General features: G+C 45.4%; 1 protein-coding gene and 1 long non-coding RNA gene across 2 annotated transcripts in view; both read right to left on the bottom strand.

Moving 5' to 3' along the window:
• Window positions 1–1974: 1974 nt before the first annotated feature.
• Window positions 1975–23401, bottom strand: part of BAG1 (BAG cochaperone 1) — a 135573-nt gene continuing 114146 nt past the window's right edge. The window contains exons 8-9 of the transcript XR_012234509.1: window positions 2185–2326; window positions 1975–2094 (exon numbers count right to left, since the gene is read on the bottom strand). The gene's annotated coding sequence lies outside the window, so the exon portion shown is untranslated. The remainder of the gene's footprint in view (window positions 2095–2184; window positions 2327–23401) is intronic.
• LOC141099812 (uncharacterized) lies at window positions 18829–21415 on the bottom strand. Its single transcript, XR_012234528.1, has 3 exons — window positions 20951–21415; window positions 19243–19320; window positions 18829–19171 (listed from the first exon to the last, which is right to left on the bottom strand). It is a non-coding gene; the product is annotated as an uncharacterized lncRNA (long non-coding RNA).

The following is a 23401-nucleotide window of genomic DNA, read 5'->3' as shown; positions in this document are numbered from 1 at the left end:
CTGGAGATTAAAAAGCGCTTCGGTAGTAGAGGCCAAGCGACCTGGTTCATCGAACACTTTACGAAAGGTGTCCAAAAAAATAGAAAGTTGGGAGACAATGGGGTCGTCCCGTTCCCAGAGAGGGTTTACCCAAGCAAGGGCCTCACCCTCTAAGTGGGACACAACAAAGGCCACCTTGGCCCGGTCAGTGGGGTACTGCTGAGGTGACAGCTCGAAGTGTAGCTGATTGATTTAGGAACCCCCTGCACAATTTGGGATCGCCATTATACCGTGGGGGTTTCGCCAAACGGGGTGGTGGGTGGGAGGTCGCAGCCAGTGCTGGAGCAGAAGCCACGGTCTGGAGGGCCAGGAGGCGGTTATCCACTGATGTCATGTAATTTAAAATATGGGCCTGAGTGTCGCACTGCTGTGCGAGCTCCTGCTGGAGACCCGCCATCTGGGGAGTGCTTGCAGGGTCAGAGGCCTGTAAGGATGACAGATGGGATTCCATGGATTTGAGGAAGGACATTATCCTCGTCTGATTCTCCTGTAAGAACAGGAGTTCCTTTGCTCCGAGAGTTGAACCCTCAGGACCGCGACGATGAACCTCCCTCGGGCGAGCTGGCCAGGTGTACCACCCCCTATACAGGGAGCATTAGGGGCAGGCCCAGGGGAGACTATCGCCGCGGAAGCTGATACCTGGGAACAGCCGGAGGGAAACACAGATGGGGAAAGTGCTGGCGGGCAGAGGGAGAAGGCGACAACCACAGGGAAGACTGCTGTAGCCGCGGGGACGGAGGTTGACGGCAAGGGAGGTGGTAGGAACGGGCTCTGATAAGATGCTGGAACAGGCGGACACAAGCTGGAAAGGTCTGGACCTAGAAGGGAACACAGAGAGGTCACAGGTGGAGGACCGGCGGAGGCCAGGAGGGGTACAAAGCGCAGGAACAGAGGAAACACAGGAGAACGTGGACCCGAGATCAAGCGTGAACCACAATTGATAATCATGCTCAGAGCATGGGGTGAGACTGCCTGATATAGGGCACGCTGCAGGACTTCCGGGTCAGGGTGCACCAGTATCATGGAGGCCAAGGGATAGGGCAGCTCAGTCTGGGAGAGGCGTATCTAGATGTGAGCCTGCGTACCTGACAGGGGGCAGAGACCGGGCCCCGCAGGACAGGAAGGGAGGAGGCTGATTGACAGGCGCCTGCAGTGGGGGCGGGTTGAGAGAGCTGGGAGCGCTGAGAAGCCCTGGGCGGCGCAGAGACACGGGAGGCTGCAGGAGCCGCCAGCACTGTGACAGGAGAAGCTGCGGCAGAGGCGGCCAGAGCAGCGGCCGCAGGAGCAGGGACACCGGGAGCCGCGGAACGGGAGGTAGGCGTGACAGTCCATTTCCTTTGGCTGTAAGTAGGTCATTAGTAATTTTACTCAGGGCTGTCTCAGTGGAGTGATGGGGGCGGAAACCAGATTGTAGAATGTCAAAGAGCAAGTTATATGAGAGGTGGGAGGAAAGGTCAGCGTGGACGTGCTGCTCAAGGAGTTTGTAAGCGAATGGGAGCAGTGATATTGGGCGATAGCTGGACATAGCCATTGGGTCGAGGGTTGACTTTTTAAGGATAGGCATGATTGTGGCATATTTAAAAGCAGAAGGGAAGGTACCGGACGTTAGCGATAGGTTGAAGAGGTGGGTTAGGAATGGAATAAGTGTGGTGGTGAGGTTGGGGAGGAGGTGGGATGGGGTCAAGTGCACAGGTTGTGAGGTGCGATTTGGAGAAGAGGCGATTAAGCTCCTCTTCAGTGATGTTGGAGAGGGAGGTTATGGTGTTTGGGCATTGGTCTGGTATACAAAAGGGTTGTGTTGGTTGAACAATGAAGACTTGCCTTGTTTGGTCGATCTTATTTTTTATATTTCCTGGCCCATATACCATCACACATATCAAGGGATTTTCTATCACACTTCTGTTAATTATACCAAAAGCAAAGAAACCAAATTTGAAAAAAATTACTTTTTTATTTCAAAAATAAATCAAACTTCAAAGTCATTTTGGGCATATACAAACATAAATAATGCCAAATATATTATTTCTTCTTTATTTCGTTGTTTTACATCCTTTTCTAAAAAATAAAAGTAAACACACAATATTACCAATCTTTCTTGCTTTCTTAACAAGTTATCGAAAAGTTAGTACATAAACGGCTAATTACCAATTTGCAACTTGGTTGCATTTGGCAATTCATGCCAGTCGGGGTAAAGTTCGCACAAAATTTTTAACCAACATCTATCCCTGTGGGCACGGTCTTTGTAAAAATGGTCTGCGGGGTCCCAAAGTGCTGGGTAATCACGTACCTACAAACAAACAAACAAATAATGTAATTAGCTACTATATCCTTCACCAAAATAATAAAAAACAAAATTTAACATATAACTCCTACACATGGCCTAACCATAAGCCCATCCCTAACCCTAATCCCATCTCTAACCTAACCCTAATCCCATTTCTAACCCTAGTCCCATCTCTAACCCTAATCCCATCTCTAACCCTAATCCCATCTCTAACCCTTACCCTAATCCCATCTCTAACCCTAACCCCATCTCTAACCTAACCCTAATCCCATCTCTAACCCTAATCCTAATCCCATCTCTAACCTAACCCTAATCCCTTCTCTAACCCTAATCCTAATCCCATCTCTAACCTAACCCTAATCCCATCTCTAATCCTAATCCAATCTCTAACCTAACCCTAATCCCATCTCTAACCTAACCCTAATCCCATCTCTAACCCTAATCCTAATCCCATCTCTAACCTAACCCTAATCCCATCTCTAACCTAACCCTAATCCCTTCTCTAACCCTAATCCCATCTCTAACCTAACCCTAATCCCATCTCTAACCCTAATCCTAATCCCATCTCTAACCTAACCCTAATCCCATCTCTAACCTAACCCTAATCCCTTCTCTAACCCTAATCCTAATCCCATCTCTAACCTAACCCTAATCCCATCTCTAATCCTAATCCCATCTCTAACCTAACTCTAATCCCAACTCTAACCTAACCTAACCTAACCCTAATCCCATCTCTAAACTAACCCTAATCCCTTCCCTAACCCTAATCTCCAAACATGATTTTATTTTTTACATAAGGTGGTAAAATAACGTGTTTTTTTTATGTAGATGTCAAAATTGGTTTTTTTTCTTTGAAAAATAAAATGTTACACAAAAAATTTAGGTGGTGTCCCCCTATATTTTATGGCTAGAAAGGCTAGGCAGACAGCAGCGGCTTGATATTTGTAGCCTGGGAAGGGGTAGTTTATGGCTAGAAAGGCTAGACAGACAGCTGCGGCTTGATATTTGTGGCCTGGGAAGGGGTTAATACCCATGGCCACTTCCCAGGCTATGACTCTCACACCGCAGCTGTCTGCATATCCTTTCTGGCCATAAAATTTGGGGGACCCCCAAAAAATTTTTTACGTGTGGTCCCCCTATTTTTTTGGGCAAGAAAGGCTAAGCAGACAACAGCGGGCTGGTAATTTTAGCCTGGGAAGGGGTTAATACCCATGGCCCCTCCATAGGCTATGAATATTAGCCCGCAGCTGTCTGCATATCCTTTCTGGCCCTATAATTTGGGGGACCCCAAAAAAAAATGTACGTGTGGTCCCCTTATATTTTAGGGCCAGAAAGGCTACACAGACAGCTGCGGGCTGATATTCATAGCCTAGGAAGGGGCCATGGATATTGGCCCCCCTGGCTACAAATATCACCCCGCAGCCGCCCCAGAAATGGCGCATCTATAAGATGCGCCAATTCCGGCACTTAGCCCCTTTCTTCCCACTCCCGTGTAGCGGTGGGAGATGGGGTAATCAAAGGGTTAATGTCACCTTTGTTTGTAAGGTGACATTAACCCTGGTTAATAATGGAGAGGCGTCAATAAGACGCCGATCCATTATTAATCCAATTGAAAAGATTAAAAAAATACACAGACACATTAAAAAAATGTTTTAATGAAATAATGAAATGTTTTTGACCATTTTTTATTGGACAGGTAATCCACAGCGAAACCCTCGTTCTCCTAGAAAAAAAAACAAACAAAAAAAACAAATTTATACTCCCTGGTCCGACGCAGTCTATAAACGAGTGTCCCACGATGATCTGACATGGACAACAGTCACATCAGGAGATGTGACCCGTTCTCCATGGCTGCAGAAACACACTGACAGGAGCTAAGCTCCTGCAGTGTGTTACTGCGCATGCGCCAGAGTTTACCGGAGTTCATTGACTCCGGTACTCTCCTTTATGGCACTGCTGCGTGGGAAAGTCCACACGCAGCTATAGTGCCGTAAAGCGAGGTCCCAGAGCACCCGAACACTGGGAAACTCGGCGATACACTGCAGTGTATCGCCCGAGGACACAAGAGATCGCCGAAGGGACAATCTTTTTTTGGATTACTGCGGACAGGGAATGTTTTTTTTTTTTTTTACGCCACGGGACAATCTTTTTTTGGATTACTGCGGACAGGGAATGTTTCTTTTTTTTATCACCGAGGGGAGCGAGGGCTTTGGGGAACAAGATGGCCTGGCCTGTATGGTGAGTATATAGTATATGTTTTATGTTGTATGTCTTGTCTGTTACATGTATGTTGTGTTTTGTTACATGTTTATCACTGTACAATTGTGCTCGGTCGCCGCAGGGACTACTCTCACATCCGATAGCCAATTGGAGCAGCAGTCCCATGCGGCAATTGAGCACAACTGTCGCACTACTGTCGCATGGAGATGCACACAGACTGATGCACACAGACAGACACATACTGTACATACATACAGACATACATACCAAGTCAATCAAATGTCCGACATCCATCTCCATGCGACGGTAGCCCTCCATCATCCTGCAAATATGGTGACTGGACACTACACTCCGCCCACACGCTACACTTCCTCCCGCCTGACATCACTTCCCTCCATTCTGCAGAGGTTTTTACACCCCAATCCTCAGTAAAAACCGCAGATATTTTTCAAATTGCGGGTTTTCGTCCGATTTTCCAAAATCAATAAAAGTCAATGGGTGCAGAACCGCTGCAGAACCGCAAAAAGAATTGACATGCTGCGGAAAATAAACCGCAGCATTTCCGCGCGTTTTTTCCACAGCATGTGCACAGCGGTTTTCATTTCACATTGACTAAAATGGTACTGTACAACGCAGCAGAAACTGCTGCGGTTCCGCAGGGCCAGAACCCCAGTAGAATCCGCAGCGTGTGCACACACCCCAAGCGGAGGAATTTCACCGACCGCCATATAGGGACACCCAAGTGATGGGTGTCTCAATATGGAAACTGCTGCTGGTACCAACCTATCGCATGGCACCACCAGCGGCACACCATCGCACCACACACACTCAGACTCACACACAGTCACACTCACGCAGCCTCTTGCGTGGTACCACCAGTGGAATACCATCACACTGCGTCTGTGCGAATTCCGCACAGGCGCAGTGAATCATTCAGCTGATCCCGGGGGCAGAAGCCTGACATGTCTACAGGCAGAGGAAGCCCGTCACATTAAAGGGGCTTTCCCACAAACAAAAGTTCATTTTAAAAATTGTCTGTGTCTGACCGTATACGGAGCATACCACATCTCCTGGGCAGGGTAGGATGCAAAAGACAATACTGACATTACAGCAGGGGATCACAGAGGATTCATTTTGTGAGGTAAAATATATTTTTAAACAATATTTTACCTCACAAAATGTATGCTCTGCGATCTCCTGCTGTAATGTCAGTATTGTCTTTTGCTTCCTCCCCTGCCCAGGAGCTGTGGTATGTTCTGTACATGATCAGACACAGGGGTGAGAGAGACAGAGCACAGAGGGGAGACAGCTCAAACGGGACAGCACATGAGGGGAGAACACAGCACAGGAAGGAGAGAGACAGCAGACAAGGGGGATAGCACATGGGGTAGACAGGTCAAAGAAGAGAGCACAGACGGGAGAAGCCAGCACATGGGGAAAGAGTGGATAGGTGGGTGAGCACATGGGGGGAGTGATTCTCAACGCTGCAAAGCCTGCCCCCATTGTGACATTACCGCCTTCCCGATGCGATATCGGGCCTCCATCTAGTGTAAGTATAGAACCTTTGAAACCTATAGAACCGGTCTCTCTCACAGCAGTCTGTACTTTGTATTAATTTTTTTTTCTGTTCCTTTTAGACTTTTTGTCTCCTGGTGCTGGCGTCTCTCCTGGTGCTGCTGTCCTGGTGAGGACAACACTGTCTATGTAAGTATAGAAGCTTTGAAAATGTCTGTCTCTCTTAATTTTTTTTCTCTTCCTTTTAGACTGGTTGTCTCCTGGTGCTGGCATCTGTCCTGGTGCTGCTGTCTCTCCTGGTACTGGCATCTGTCCTGGTGCTGCTGTTCTGGTGAGGACACTGTTTATGTAAGTATAGAAGCTTTGAAAATGTCTGTCTCTCAATTTTTTTTTCTGTTCCTTTTAGACTGGTTGTCTCCTGGTGCTGCTGTCTGTCCTGGTCCTGGTGTCTCTCCTGGTGCTGCCGTTTGTCCTGGTGCTGCTGTCTCTCCTGGTGTTTGCATCTGTCCTGGTGCTGCTGTCTCTCCTGGTGCTGCCATCTGTCCCTGTCCTGTGCTGACTGCTGTGCTGTTGGACTACTGCCTGTAATGTAAGTATTGGTGTCCATTGTTTTGGGGGTTTTTTGGCTACATTGTGCTTGGCTCTTAACAAGTTTAATTTTTGTTACTTTTTTTTCTGTAGTGTTTCACTTGACTGCTGCCTGCTCTTCAACCATGTCCTCAAGTGAAGAACTGACTTCTTCCAGGGTGGACATGACAAAGATTATGTAATAACATTTGCTATACTGATTGGTATGTAGTGACTGGCAGTGCTATACCTGTGTTAAGTCATGTAATTTATTTACAGATACGTTCCACTGATGAAGAGCAGGAGCAGTCGAGTGGAAATTATTCTTGCCATGGTCTTCGGGCTGATGTGTCTCAGGAGGAAAGACGGGGTGTAAGTATTCTTTTCATCAGAATTGTAATTGAATTTTTCTTCAGTTTTACTTTCCGTATATACTTGAGTATAAGCCGACCCGAGTATAAGCCGACCCCCCTAATTTTGCCACAAAAAACTGGGAAAACGTATTGACTCGAGTATAAGCCTAGGGTGGGAAATGCTCCATAGATTATTCCCCCATATGGTGTCCCCAGAAGAAGCTCCATAGATTATTCCCCCATATGCTGACCTCATAAGAAGCTCCATAGATTATTCCCCCAAATGCTGACCCCATAAGAAGCTCCTTAGATTATTCCCCCATATGCTGACCCCATAAGAAGCTCCTTAGATTATTCCCCCATATGCTGACCCCATAAGAAGCTCCTTAGATTATTCCCCCATGTGCTGCCGCTGCTGCTGCATGTAAAAATAAAAAAAATGACACACCTCTCCGTCGCTGGGTGTCAGATACTCACCTGTCCTGCGTCCATGGCTGCTCACCGCTATCTGCCACGTCATCGGTCAGTGACGTTCAGACTGCAGGGGGCGCAGTGTGCACTAATCACGTCACCACGCCCTCTGCTGTCTGAAGTCACTGACCGATGACAGACAGCAGCAAGCAGCCATGGACGCAGGACAGGTGAGTATCGCTATACTTACCCGTCCTGACGCTGTCTCTTGAGCCCCCAGCTTCTCTGCGCTCTCTCTTCCTGCGTTCAGCGGTCATGTGATACCGCTCATTAAAACTCATGAATATGCGCATATTCATGAGTTTTAATGAGCGGTACCACGTGACCGCTGAAGGCAGGAAGAGAGAGCGCGGAGAAGCTGGGGGCTCAAGAGACAGCGTCAGGACGGGTAAGTATGACCTGACACCCCCGCCCCCCCTCCCCCTCCGACCCCCCGGTGTATATGACTCGAATATAAGCCGAGAGGGGGACTTTCAGCCCAAAAAAATGGGCTGAAAATCTCGGCTTATATTCGAGTATATACGGTAAAATTGTTTTGTTTTATTTGATCTAAAGGTTACACAATGGGAAGAAGCCAGACAGGACATTGACAACAATCAACTCATTAACCTTGTGCAAGAGCGAGTACCGTTGTGGGACACCCGTTATCGTCAGCACTCCGACATTGTTATGATTCGACGACTCTGGGAAGAAGTGGCCAGATCGCTGTTGCATGATTGGGAACGTGCCATGCCCCGTACCAGAAATGATTTTGGTAGGTATTGCAATGTGGTGTGATGCACCATTGAAACTGTAAATGTAGGTGCATTGTTTTACAATTAATTTTTTCCTTTTTTCCCCCTTCACAGTGAAGAGGATAAGAGTCCCTTGGCGCTCGATGAAGGATCGCTTCAACAAGGACATGAGAACCTTGTTAAAAGTGGTGCTGCTCAAAGGATAATAAGGTAATACAAATACCACCGTAACCTTGCTTTTTTGAGGCCTGCGCTTGCTCAGCGAACGTGAGTATCTTTTGTGTTGTCTTACGATTATTTAGCCTTTTTTTTTTTACTAATGTTTTTCTTTTATCTTTACCACAGAACTTGGTGCAGCCCAACACAACCTGGATCATCCTCTGTTGAAGCGGCCCCTCATCGACCAGACAATGAACAGAGGCCATCCCAATCATCCACCAGTGATGTAGCAACCTGTCAGGCCTCACAGGCTGAGGAACAGGCAGCCGCAGGTCCATCAGGTTTTCCCCTCTCCCAGCCCTCTGCCGCAGCTTTTGTTGGGTCTTCTCGTCAGCGGCAGAGGGCCTGGGAGAGGTCACTCATACCTGACTTTATGCTCTTAAGCTCGGTCTTCCAGGATGGGATTAAGGTGCTTGGTGATAGACAGAAGAGTGGGTTCAACCATGTGAACACACTTAATGTTAGGGCTGGCGGAACGCACCAAATAATAAAATAATAATAAGGTGCGTTCGCAGCCCGGGGTCTACCGTGCAGAGGTGGTAAACTGCTGCTTAGCAATGGCAGATGTATATAGCGGTATACAATAGGTCACACGCGGGGTAACGTCACCCATTGTGAACAGGGGCGGATTCTGTTACGTCACAGAGCCGCTGTACCGCGGAACATAAATGACGGACCTGTTAAAACACACAGCACTCGGCAAGAGAGCGCTCAGTAAACGGTCACAGAACTGAGCCCGAATGACACGAGGTCTAAGACCCTCTAGACCAACTGAGCGTGCGGCGTCCCACCTGCGGACACCTCTAATGGACGCTGGCCACCAAGGAGTGCAGAGTATGTGCACCGTGGCGTACAGACAAAGCCACCGGTGAATGCTAATGGCAGTCTCTAACTTGGCCTCAGCCTGGATGCTAGCAGGCTAGGCTACACAACACGTGTATCACGGGTAGGGGTTTCATAATGAGTCATTCACCAGAGACATTCATACATGCATACAACACTCACTCCACATGGTCTTATCTTTTTCTATATTAACGCATGGCCGAGCGGCAATGCAAACCCTTTATAGCAGCGTCCTTCCGGGACCTTCCTGACGGTCCAATCCGAGCTGGAGAAGGACCTGAGCATGTGACCTCCGATCTCCAATGAGAGATCGTTCCACGGGCATGCTTAGTGGACCGAAAGGAGGACTTAGTCCCTGGAGTAGCTCGCTGCTGACCAGCATGCGTTGCTATAGCTGGACCAGAGGTGGCAGCAGCAACCAAACCCACAGAGCTGGTCCGAGCAGAGCGCCAGGATCGACGAGTCTGCAGAGCAGCCTCCTCTGTGGCCTGAGAGGAATGGGAAACTGCCGAATGAAAGGCTCGGGATTCCTGCTGTGCAGTGACAGGAACCCGATGCCTAACAATTATAAAGGATGTCATCAAACGCCTTGACTGCCTGTAAGCCGACCTTGAGAGACCAGCGCGACATTTTTTTTCTGCAATAGATCGGGAAGTGTCAGAAAACCTTACGCCTCAATTCTAGCTCAACGTCATGCAGGCCTGCAAGGCTGCTTACAGCCACGCATTGCAGCAGCAGTCCCAAAGCTACAATCCACAGGCTGGAGGATATTACCAGCAGTCGAACATATACTTTACAACTCCCACAGCACAGACCTATCCACCACCACCAGCTCCAGTTCAGAGATCCACCACACTGCTGACTTCATCATTCCTGCAGCCAGCAGCATACACCTCTGTTATGAATGGGTCACCGAGGAGGAAAAAACAAAACAAGCTAAGTCACAGAAAACCAGAGAGGTTGGTAACTATGCAGATTGCAGATCCCTGATCCTAACCACACAACTAGCTGCAGCCGTGGAGCGTTCTTACGATGAACCTAGACTCTTCGTCACAGCCGGAGGACTAAATAAGCCTAAATCAAGAAAAGGGGAAAACTAACTGCCCCAGAGCAGACCCCAAAGGAAATACAGCCCCCACACATGTATTGACGGTGAAACAAGATGAAAACACAAACACAGGCAGGAAAATAGGCTGAGCCAACGAAGGGGCCCAAACTAACTAGAAAGGATAGGAAAGGAAAGACACTGTCTGCAATCTGCCCAAAACCCTACAAAATAATGTCCAACACTTCTGATAACAAAATTAACCCTGAAGTCACTAGACTTCTCCCACTATATCAACACTCTGAAATATTCTGAGACAGAGCAAAAAGAAGCCAATCTAATAAGGGACAAAAAGCAAATTGGCAAATACAGGTAAATAAGAGTGGAAATTCAGCACAGCCCCAGCCAGGGCTGGCTGACCACACAAAAAACTGAATAGACCAACAAAATCAAGTGTGAACAATAGCAGAAAAACTTAGCTTGAGCTAACTGGAACAGAGCTGAGAACCAAGACCTGACAAGCCAGAAGGAATCATCAGCACCAGAATAGGGCATCGACTGTCTTAAATCCAGTCTGAGATTCCTGAAGTCCAATCGTCATCCTCCTTATCAGGTGGCAGATCTCCACTGATTAAATCAGCCTCACTACCTCCTGTTACCACCAGAGGGAGCCTGGAAGGAGAACTCACAACTGGTAGACCAGAAAATGAACTCACAACACGCCTCGCTCCCAAGTTCTGCAGCCAGCAGCATCAAGCACATTCCCAAGTTCAGCACCCCTGCAGTCAGCAGCATGCACCACACTGCCCAGTCCAACACCATGCCAGAAAACTGCTACAAAGGCCACCACTCCCACTCGGCCAAGAAAACAAAGGACAAAAAAACAGATTACCACCAGGACGAAGACCCAGTGGCAAAAAACCCTGCCAAAATTGGACCTATCACCTTCACCCTCACCTACCAATGTGTCTCTGTTGGCAAATGTGTCATTACCTTCCCTTGTGTTTGTCCCTTCCAGTGTGTCTATCCATTCCCATGATTCCATCCATGATCCAATCCTTCAATTTGTTGCCCCTTCCTCATCAACTACCACCCAATCCTCACAGCTCTACACCCCCACGTTTCACCCCATCTCACCCTCAGATAGACCTTGATCCTAAACCCAATTATTTTTTTGTTAAATAAAATTTTATTTTCTTTGCACAATATCTGTGGGGCTTTTTGCCTCTTTAAGTACTGCCGCCGCCAACACACACATGTGTTTATTGTATTGTTGAGGGAACTTTTAATGGGTGTTTTACTACAGGTTTTTCATTATTTCATTCTGCAAACATTACAAGTACATTTTACTTAGCGGCTTAAACCATTCTGTCTTGCCATGCCACACGTCCATTATCAGAGACAAAGTACGTAGCAAACTTATCCGTCATCTGGGCAACTTGCACTGTAGTTCTCAGAGGGTGATCTTGGTAATCATGCAAGGTAACAGGTTCCTCAGGTTCTAAGTTGGGTCGCTCTTTTGAATAGATACACGGCTCAGCAGTCAGTATCACACAGGATAGGAATAGATACATGGCTCAGCAGTCAGTATCACACAGGATAGGATTAGATATGCAGCTCAGCACACAGTATCACACAGAATAGGAATAGATACACGACTCAGCAGTCAGTATCACACAGGATAGGATTAGATACACAGCTCAGCAGTCAGTATCACACAGGATAGGATTAGATACACGGCTCAGCACTCAGTATCACACAGGATAGGAATAGATACACAGCTCAGCACACAGTATCACACAGAATAGTATTAGATACACGGCTCAGCACACAGTATCACACAGAATAGGATTAGATACATGGCTCAGCAGTCAGTATCACACAGGAGAGGATTAGATACACAGCTCAGCAGTCAAGATCACACAGGATAGGATTAGATACACAGCTCAGCAGTCAGTATCACACAGGATAGGATTAGATACACGGCTCAGCAGTCAGTATCACACAGGATAGGATTAGATGCACGTTTTTTATGTGCAATATAATCATTATAATTTGTTATAACTAACCACAGTTGGTTACTGTGCCCAGGCAACGCCGGGCTCTTCAGCTAGTGGTAAATAAATATCACGACCTGGGTAACTGAGGGGGGCGTCATGAATTACATTGAGTTACATTGCTGTAAATGGTAAAAAAATTCTGCCTCTTGTGTGAATAAACTAGAAAAGTGACTTGCTCTTCTCAGAGCACTTGTTTATTTGAGGGCGAAATCTCTTAGTTCAGCCTCACTGGTGATCCGGCATATCTGACTTTGGGTCAGAACGAAAACAGCTGCAACAGTTTCATATGTCAGTCATAATAAAAGGTGTGAAACACAGTATAACAAACGTATAAAAATACTCTGTTGTAAAAAAGTAACAGTAAAAAGCAAGTGCTAGTAAAAAGATGAAAACAAAACAGGGTATTTGATACGTTTTTTTTTGCAAAAAATGTATACTAAGCCGCTTTACCAAACGTCAAGGTATACCCATATCAGAGCAGTCCCTAACCGATGTATTGCAAAATCTGACCATGTGTATGATACCTATATGAGGATTCAGAAAGGTAATGTCCGATGTGGACACGCTGTAGAAGATGGCTTAGGCCTGTTTCACACTTCAGTTTTTTTAAATCAGTCAAAATCCGCCAAAAATTGAAAATGGCGGATCCGCCAAAATTGTGTAAAAACGGATTCCAGCTGATGGTACGGATCCGGTTTTTTACGGATCCGCTATACTGATTTTTGTACGGATCCGTCAAAAAACGGATCCGTTCCATCTGCTGGCATCCGTTTTTCCCATTGATTGGATGCGTTTTCTGATGGATCCGTTTTTCCACACCTCCAAAATGGGATGCTCCCAAATATGATTGGCTCTTGGAAAATGCTCCCAAATGTGATTGGATACTGGAAACTAGGAACAACTATAGGGTGTGATTATACAAAATCTTTGAAAGGTTTTAGAGCTAGTGGCAGCGATGGAAGGAGTTAGTGCGAGTATGGAAGGAGTTATTGCGAGTATTGACAGCTTCTGTGTGGAATTTGATCTTCACTGCAATCGGTTGGCAATTATTGCTCTCCAGAGGGAGAAAAGAAGACTGGAAATCCTGCATCAGAGGAGACGACGGCAGTGGATTCATCCGATTAATGCGCAGAGGTTTACCCGTGATGTGTTTTGTACACTATACCTGGAATTGAAGGATAATCCGGACAAGTTCTTCAACTACGTGCGCTTGAGGCAGGACTTGTTTGAGCTATTGGTGGAGCGTGTTGGAGAACAAATCTGGAGAAGGGACACCTACATGCGGTTTTCTATATCACCGGCTGAGCATTTGATGGTGACCCTTCGGTAAGTTATCTACTTTTTAAAATGTTTCAGATTCTGCATGCTTTTATTGTTATGTTATGGCTTGTAGTTTGTATTAATTTTACTTTTTTCCCTTTTTTTACCAGATTCCCGGCAACTGGAGAATCATTCACCTCCCTCCATTACCAGTTCCGGACTGGGATTTCAACTATTTCTGGAATTATCCAACAGACCTGCCGGGCATTGTGGGATTCTCTACACGAGGAATACATCCCAGAGCCAACACAGGAGAGGTGGCTGGAGATTGCCGACAAGTTTCAACAAATCTGCCAGTTTCCAAATTGCATTGGTGCCGTGGATGGCAAGCATATCAGGATTGTGAAACCCATCGGATCTGGATCTGAATTTTACAATTACAAGAAATTCTTCTCCGTTGTACTTAAGGCCATTGCAGATGCCAACTGAAAATTTATTGCCATGGACATTGGTGTGTATGGGCGTTCAAATGACTCTCAGGTCTTCAAGATGTCCGCAATGGGCCGTCGCTTGTATGGAGACAATTTTGACTTCCCACCTCCAAGACCACTCCCTGGAACAACAGGCACACCAATGCCATTTGTTTGCGTTGGTGACGACGCTTTTCAGCTTTCCAAACACCTACTCAAGCCATATGGTAGTCGTAGATTGACACACCCCAAAAAAATCTATAACTATCGATTGACCAGAGCGCGAAGAGTGGTGGAGTGTGATTTCGGCATTTTAACTGCCAAATGGAGAGTCCTGTTAACGGCCATAAAGATGAAAACTGAGACTGTGGATGAGGTGGTGAAGGCGTGTGTGATCCTGCACAACTTTGTACTTTCTAAGGAACCTGTTTCCATAGAAGAAAATCTTTCTAAAAACACCTTGTGGGATTATCAGCAGCCAACTGTTAGGAGTACTGGGTCAGTGGCAAGAATGAGGGACATTTTTGCAGATTATTTTCTGACACCAGAGGGAAAACTTGACTGGCAAGATGAAATGGTCTAATTTTTTTTTTAAATACCAATTGTGGGTACTAAGTGTTGTGTTATTTTTACCTTTTACAACACCGGTGTACTGTGAAATGTTACCAAGTGTTGGGTTATACCAAGCGTTTGGTTTTTTTTTTTCAACTTTTACACTTTGAAATGTTACCAAGTGTTGGGTTTTACCAAGCATTGTGTTACCAAGTGTTGGGTTACCAAGTGTTGTTTTTTTTTTAAACTTTTACACTGTGAAATGATTCCAAGTGTTGGATTTTACCAAGCATTGTGTTACCAAGTGTTGTTTTTTTTTTAAACTTTTACACTGTGAATTGATACCAAGTGTTGGTTTTTACCAAGCATTGTGTTACCAAGTGTTGTGTTACCAAGTGTTGTTTTTTTTTACCTTGTACACCACCGGTGTACTGTGAAATGTTACCAAGGATATTGGGGATATGTTAAAAGTAAAAGAAAAGTCAAAGATGCTATAGGATTTTTACAGGATGAAAATGATGAAATGGTAAGACAGGATGTTGAGAAGGCTGAACTTTTAAATTCCTATTTTGCATCTGTTTTCTCTCAGAAAGGAAATGTAACATCAACTGTTATTCACTGTCCTATTAAGGGAATAGAAGAATCCAGGATATCTATAAACAGAAAGATAGTGAGGAAACACTTAGCTAACCTAAATGAATTCAAGTCTCCAGGTCCAGATGAATTACACCCCAGAGTACTGAAGGAGATAGCAGAAGAAATTTTTGAACCCCTCTCCATAATCTTTGAAAATTCTTGGAGAACAGGAGAAGTGCCAGAAGACTGGAGAAGAGCAAATGTTGTTCCTATCTTCGAAAAGGGGAAGAAGGTGGACCCAGGGAACTATAGGCCGGTGAGTCTGACTTCTATACCAGGAAAGATCTTTGAACAAATTATTAAACAACATGTATGTCAATACCTGGATAAGAATGAAGTGATTAAACAGAGTCAGCATGGGTTTGTAACTAATAAGTCATGTCAGACTAACTTAATTTCCTTCTATGACGGTATCACTGATTGGGTGGATCAAGGAAATGCTGTAGATATAGTATATCTTGACTTCAGCAAAGCATTTGACAAAGTCTCTCATACAATCCTTATTGAAAAAATGACTAAGTATGGAATGGACAAGGCAACTGTTAGGTGGACTCATAACTGGCTTAGTGATCGGACCCAAAGAGTGGTCGTAAATGGCTGCACATCCAGTTGGAAGAATGTCTCAAGTGGGGTACCACAGGGCTCTGTCCTGGGCCCTGTATTGTTCAACATCTTTATCAACGATTTAGATGAAGGAATTGAGGGTAAACTGATTAAATTTGCTGATGACACAAAGCTAGGAGGGATAGCTAATACTAGAGAAGAGAGAGAGAGAGGATTCAAAAAGATTTAAATAAACTGGAGAAGTGGGCAGCAACTAACAGAATGGTTTTTAACAGGGAGAAATGCAAAGTACTACATCTGGGCAATAAAAATGAAAAAAGCATATATAGAATGGGAGGAATAGGGCTAAGTGACAGCACATGTGAAAAAGACTTGGGTATACTAATAGATCACAGACTGAATATGAGTCAACAGTGTGATGCAGCAGCAAAAAAGGCAAATGCAATTCTAGGATGTATTAACAGAAGCATACAGTCTAGATCACGTGAAGTCATTATTTCCCTCTACTCCTCTTTGGTCAGACCTCATCTGGAATATTGTGTCCAGTTTTGGGCACCACATTTTAAAAAAGACATCAACAAACTGGAGCAAGTTCAGAAAAGAGCGACCAGAATGGTGACCGGTCTGCAAACCCTGTCTTATGAGGAAAGGTTGCAGGATTTGGGAATGTTTAGTTTGCAAAAGAGAAGACTGAGAGGAGACTTAATAGCTGTCTACAAATATCTAAAGGGCTGTCACATTGTAGAAGGATCAACTTTATTCTCATTTGCACAAGGAAAGACTAGAAGCAATGGGATGAAAATGAATGGGAGGAGACACAGATTAGATATTAGAAAAAACTTTTTGACAGTTAGAGTGATCAATGAGTGGAACAGGCTGCCACGAGAAGTGGTGAGTTCTCCTTCAATGGAAGTCTTCAAACAGAGGCTGGACAGACATCTGACTGGGATGATTTAGCGAATCCTGCTTTGAGCAGGGGGTTGGACCAGATGGCCCAGGAGGTCCCTTCCAACTCTACGATTCTATGATTCAAGTGTTGTGTTGCCAAGTGTTGTGTTTTGATTACGTTTTACACCACTGGTGTACTTTGAAACTTTCCCAAGAAATAAATAACAAAACAACTACACAATAAAGTTCTTTGAAAAAAAAACAATTGTTTATTAGTGAATTTTTCAAAGTTATTTTTTTGAAAACTTTGTTTTTTTGTATATATTTAACTTTTTTTTTGTTAAATTTTGTAAAAAAAATTTTTTTTTGGTATATATTTTACACTTTTTTTTTTTTTAGAAAAAAACAAATTTAAAACATTATAAATGCTGGTACTGTTGGGTGGAGATAACCCCTCCGATACTAACAGGGTTGACCACATCGAGGGGGGGTAGAGGACTGGGAAGGGAGTTGGTGAGGATCAGAAGTGGAAGGGGGGCTGAAAACGTGGTTGGTTCGGGAGTGGATGGACAGACGAGGTTTGTGGGTACATTGAAGGTGTATGTGGGGGTGGGTATGGTGAGGGCATTGGGGTATAATGCAATGGGGAAGGAAGGTACTGGGAAGAATGGAATGGGGAACTAGAGAAAGGAGAGGGAGTGGTAGGAGGAGGGATGGTTGTATGATGGATGGTGGAAGGATGGACAGAGGGAGGTTGGGATGCTTCGGACAATACTTCCACTAGAGCATTGTGACAGGCTTGCATCACACGCATCTGTTGGTGAGTACTTAAACCTTCCATTTTCCGGACAACAGATTGAAAAAAAATATGTCTCGGCGTCTGGTTTGATTCTAAATTCATCTGTTCCATGTATCTTCTGAGTTCCATGATACTTTGATTGATCATGGTCAACCCAGAAGATAAATGTTGTCCACAAGTCTGGAAACCATGCTGGACAGATGAGTTCAGACTCAAACAGTCAGACAAGGTCATCCTTTTCTGACTCCTCAGACGCTGCCGACCACAACCAAAAGTTGGTCGAGATGTTGCGGCAGTGTCTGAGGGGTGGGGAACAGGGAACAAGTTGTCACCAGCAGCTTCATGTGATGAAGTCTGCCCTGCTGCTCCAGTGCTGGTGGAGGGGATAGAGGGACGAGACAAGAGGGATGGTAGAGAGGGGTCGGATACCACAATGTGGTCACCGGGGGCGGTCTCACAAGGGATCACTCCAGAGGGAGACAACTCTGATGCAGGCTCCCGAGTGCTGCAGATGGTGCTAAAAAAAAAAAAGAGAAAAAAATATATATTAAAGATATTGATATTTAATGTAACTGTGCTGAAAAAAAAATTGGTTAAACATGTAAACATTTGTACAACAGAAATGGTTTGTGGAATATTTACCTTCTGGACACCATAGTCATCCGGAGGAACCCCAGGGCTCTGTAGTTCTTATACTGGGTTCCCCGGCGTCCTCCCAATCCACTCGGGGCCTGCATCTCCTTGTTGAAGTCCCTCTTGAAGCGATCCCTGAGTGACCGCCACCGTGTGATAACCCTGTCACCTGTGAAGAAAAAAAAAAAAAAGTGTTTAGTATTCAACACTTCACATGCTGGAATATAAGTTACTGAATTTGTAATACTTACGCACTAAATCCCTGGCCCTCACATTGAGCTCCTCCCAGTTCTCTATAACTGCGGAACACACTTCATCCCAGAGCCGTCAGGTGGTCGGTTGGTCGGCATGCAAACGGTTGCCCATGTTCCACAGCGGCTCCCGTGTTTCAACCTCATGGATGAGGTCGTCCGTCTTTATTATGAGACCCACCTCGACTGGTCTCTGGGGAGCACGCTGTGAAACCTGTGAAGAAAAAAAATACAAAAAAAAAAAAAAAATTACATTCAATTCAAACACATGATGTTCACTACTCAAATAACCAAATAGGGTTACTTACCGTTTGCCGACCACTAGAGGCATCACCTCGACGACCCTGGGATGTCCTGAGAGTCGCTCTAGTGCGGGCACCAGATTGTGAAGACTGTAAAAAAAAAAAAAATTTTGGTTTGGATGGATGCGTAGTTATTGTGTGTGCACTGTGATGAATGTTTGTGTTCGGTGTAGCATTATGTATGTATGTCTGTATGTGCTAAACTTACACTCTGCGCGCCCCCTCCTTGTGTCTCTCCACCCTGCATGTCTCCTCCTGGAAGCTCCTCTGAATCAGCTTCCTGCGAAAACATAATACATGGATATAGGGTTTAAAACAAAAAGTAAAAAAGAGTTAAAAGAAAAAAAAAATAATAATTTACCTCAGTTCGCTGATGATGTGAGGGGGAGCTTTCAGGAGAAGACATTCTTGCGGGTCAGCTGCGGTGTGGCTGCTGCTGCGGATTTGCCGTCCTTCCTGAAGTGATCTGCAAGTATAAAGACACTTGTTAAGCTACTATACAAAGGATATCACAAGCTTTCAGGCCTTTATACTTACTGAGAAAATTCCACTCTTCTGTGTGGGTTTGCTGCTGCCTGGTGGGTTTTCTGCGGACTGGCGGGTGTGCGGTACTTCCTGAAATGATATGAAAGTGAAAAAAAAATTTAAATAGCATAAAAAAATAAATCTTCATTGGTATGTAATGTTTGTAATTCCCTAAAACTCAGTATATGCAGTTTTAAGTGTTTGCATGTGTAAATTCCCTTACAATCTCTCAGAGAGTTTAACCACACTGATTGCAGGTGTGTAATTCCTGTGTATACCCACACTGTGTGTTTGCATGTGTTTGAATTCCCTAAATAACTCACCCAGAGAAAGTGATTGAAGGTGTGTAATTGCTGTGTATAACCACACTTTGTGTTTGCATGTTTTTGAATTCCCTGAAAAACTCTCACCGCAAGTGTAACCACAGTGATTTAAGGTGTGTAATTACTGTGTATACCCACTTTGTGTTTGCATGTGTTTGAATTCCCTGAAAAACTCTCACCGAGAGTGTAACCACAGTGATTTAAGGTGTGTAATTACTGTGTATACCCACTTTGTGTTTGCATGTGTTTGAATTCCCTGAAAAACTCTGATCGATAGTAAACACAAGTGTATGAATGTATAAATTGCAATCTCTCACTTGAGAGTAACCACACTTGTATACCAAAACCCAAAAATTAATGTAACTTTATGGTACATAACCATACTTAATTTTACCTGGTTTTAAAATGATACTACAGAGATTTTTTTTTTTTTTACACACAAATAGGAGCTACTCCGCTCTTTATTTTAAATACCACAATAAATGAAAAATAAAAAAACACTGATATACAACAGATACATTAATCACACCACAATTGCAAATATGAAAATAAAATACAATACACATGCAGCAGAAAAACAATTAAAGTATGAAAAAAAAAAAAAAAACACACACACAAACACGCATGACAAACACACAGACAGGTCACACACACACACACACACACACAGACATGCTCCAGGGTCTTGCAGGTAGAAGACTTGCAGCTGGGCAGGCAGGTTTTATAGCTCTAGCTCGGTCTTCTATCAGTCTGGCTGGTGTCGGATGTCTGGCTCTGTGTTTCTTTAGTGTGACTGGTGCCGGATGTCTAGGCCCAAATACACCACATACAATACCAGCTACAACAAATACAATGCACACAGAACACAATCCAAGCATACTTGCAAATATTAAAATAAAATTACAGTAGTATGAAAATAAAATTCTATACACATGCAACAGAAAAACAATTAAAGTATGAAAAAAAACACAAATACGCATGACACACACACAGACATGCTCCAGGGGTCTTGCAGGTGGAAGACTTGCAGCTGGGCAGGCAGGTTTTATAGCTCTAGCTCGGTCTTCTTCTATCAGTCTGGCTGGTGTCGGATATCTGGCCCTGTGTCTTTAGTGTGGCTGGTGCCGGATGTCTGGGCCCAAATACACCACATACAATACCAGCTACACCAAATACAATGCACACAGAACACAATCCAAGCATACTTGCAAATATTAAAATAAAATTACAGTAGTATGAAAATAAAATTCTGTACACATGCAACAGAAAAACAATTGAAGTATGAAAAAAAAAAACATGCATGACACACACACGCAGACAGGCCACACACACACAGACAGACAGACAAGCCACGGACACACACAGACATGCCCCACACAAATAGTTTTAATACTCACACAATTGCAGGGTTTTGGTGGCTTGGTAGCAAGCAGGCCTCTCTCTGTCCTGGCTTGTGGCTGGGCAGGTCTCTTGCAGCTGGGGTATGGCAGGCTGGAAGGCTCTCTCTCTTCTGGGCAGGTGCGGTCTGTCTGTCTGGCTCTTCAGTCTGGCTGGTGCCGGATGTCTGGGCCCAATGATTAATTAGCCCACCTTATATAGTTTTGGGACTGTCTGGAAAAGTATCTTTTTTTCTGAGCATGCTCAGTGCGATTTGGCGGATTCCGCAAAATAGTGGATCCCGGCGGATCCGCCGCCCATAGGCGCCCATTCTACTGCTTGGCGGACGACGGCGGATCCACCGTTGTCCGCTATTTTGATGGCGACAAAAAACGTTGCAAGCTCTGTCCACCTCAGACAGAATCCACCAGGAATGTGGCGGATCCGCTGAATAGCGGACGTAACGGACGACCATCCGCCACTAATGTATCTCAATGGGAAAAATGGGCGGATCCGCCACAAGAAAAGCGGATCCGCCATTTTCACTTTTTGGAGGATTTTGACTGATTTCAAAAAACTGAAGTGTGAAACAGGCCTTATATGTGCACGGCCCACAAGGGAGGGGTGGAGACCTCTCTAATCTTGCAGAAACAAGAAACCAATTGAATATAAACACATGGGCCATGCACACAGTGAACAAGTCTGTAGGACAGTGTTCACACCACCAAAAGACTGAAACACATAAAAATACAGTATAACAAACGTATAAAAATACTCTGTTGTAAAAAAGTAACAGTAAACAGCAAGTGCTAGTAAAAAGATAACAAAACAGGCAGGGTATTTGGTTGATACTTTTTTGCCAAAAATGTATACTAAGCCGCTCTACCAAACGTCAAGGTATACCCATATCAGAGCAGTCCCTAACCGATGTATTTAAAAACCTGACCATGTGTATGGCACCTATATAATAAAAGGTGTGATGGAGTGAGATGCATCAAACTCATTAAAGATTAACTCTCTAATTAGCTATTTCCTTTCCATAGGATGGGGTATAGCTTAATGGTAACTGGGGGTCCGGACACTCCAGGGATCCCAAGCACAACAATCTACTATGTCTGTTAAGGCCCCGTCACACATAGCGATCTCACTAGCGAGATCGCTGCTGAGTCACAAGTTTTGTGACACAACAGCGATCTCACCAGCGAGATCGCTGTGTGTGACAGCGATCAGCGACCGGCCCCCCTGCTGGTATCGCTGATCGCTCTTGGAAACCTCTGGACATTTATTCCATCGCTGGTCTCCTGCTGGCCAGCAAGCATCGCTGCGTGTGACAGGCGGGAGACCAGCGATCAGCTGGTAACTAACGTACACATCGGGTATCCAAGGGACGTGCGCAGTGGCGGATTAAGTGGACTATGGGCCCGGGGCTGTTCATAAAACCTGGGCCCCTGTACCCCCCTTCCAACCTGAGCGCTGCGGTCCCCGTGCGGGAATTGACAGCCGTACGGACCGCAGCACTTGGTTTGCTGCGGGTCCATACGGAAAACCCGCCACCATTCCACCACGTGTGGACATGGCCTAAAAAGACGTTGCACATAAGCTGTAGGCCTACGGCCAATACGCACAAAATCGCCCAACGTGATCCTGGCCATAGGGGATCCACTTTAATGTCCCCACTTTAATTTGAAGTCCCCTTACTTCATCCATTGCAGTCCCCTATCACCCACTCACTTCATCTGCAGTGCCGCTTCATCATTTGCAGCCCCTTATCCCCCCTTCCATTTTATCATGTGCAGTCCCCTTCCCCCAACTTCATGTGCAGCCCCACTCCCCCATCATCATGTGCAGTTAATTTTACCCCCACATCATGTGCAGTCCCCCTTACCCCCAATTCATCATGTGCAGTCCCCCTTACCCCCAATTCATCATGTGCAGTCCCTCTTACCCCCAATTCATCATGTGCAGTCCCTCTTACCCCCAATTCATCATGTTCAGTCCCACTTACCCCTTAATTCATCATGTGCAGTTCCCCTTACCCCCAATTCATCATGTGCAGTCCCACTTACCCCTTAATTCATCATGTGCAGTCCCCCTTATCCCCCACTTCATCATGTGCAGCCCCACTTATCCCCCACTTCATCATGTGCAGCCCCACTCACCCCCCCTTCATCATATGCAGCCCCACTCACCCCCCCTTCATCATGTGCAGCCCCACTCACCCCCCTTCATCATGTGAAGCCCCCACTCATCCCCCCTTCATCCTGTGAAGCCCCCACTCACCCCCTTCATCCTGTACAACCCCAGTCACCCCCCCTTCATCATATACAGCCCCCAGTCACCCCCCTTCATCATATACAGCCCCCAGTCACCCCCCTCATCATATACAGCCCCCAGTCACCCCCCCTTCATCATATACAGCCCCCAGTCACCCCCCTTCATCATATACAGCCCCCAGTCACCCCCCTTCATCA

This window comes from Dendrobates tinctorius, unplaced genomic scaffold (assembly GCF_039654945.1).
Source record: "Dendrobates tinctorius isolate UK_male_01 unplaced genomic scaffold, ASM3965494v1 ptg000102l, whole genome shotgun sequence".
NCBI classification, from domain to species: domain Eukaryota; kingdom Metazoa; phylum Chordata; class Amphibia; order Anura; family Dendrobatidae; genus Dendrobates; species Dendrobates tinctorius.
This window is presented reverse-complemented; position numbering and strand designations above follow the sequence as displayed.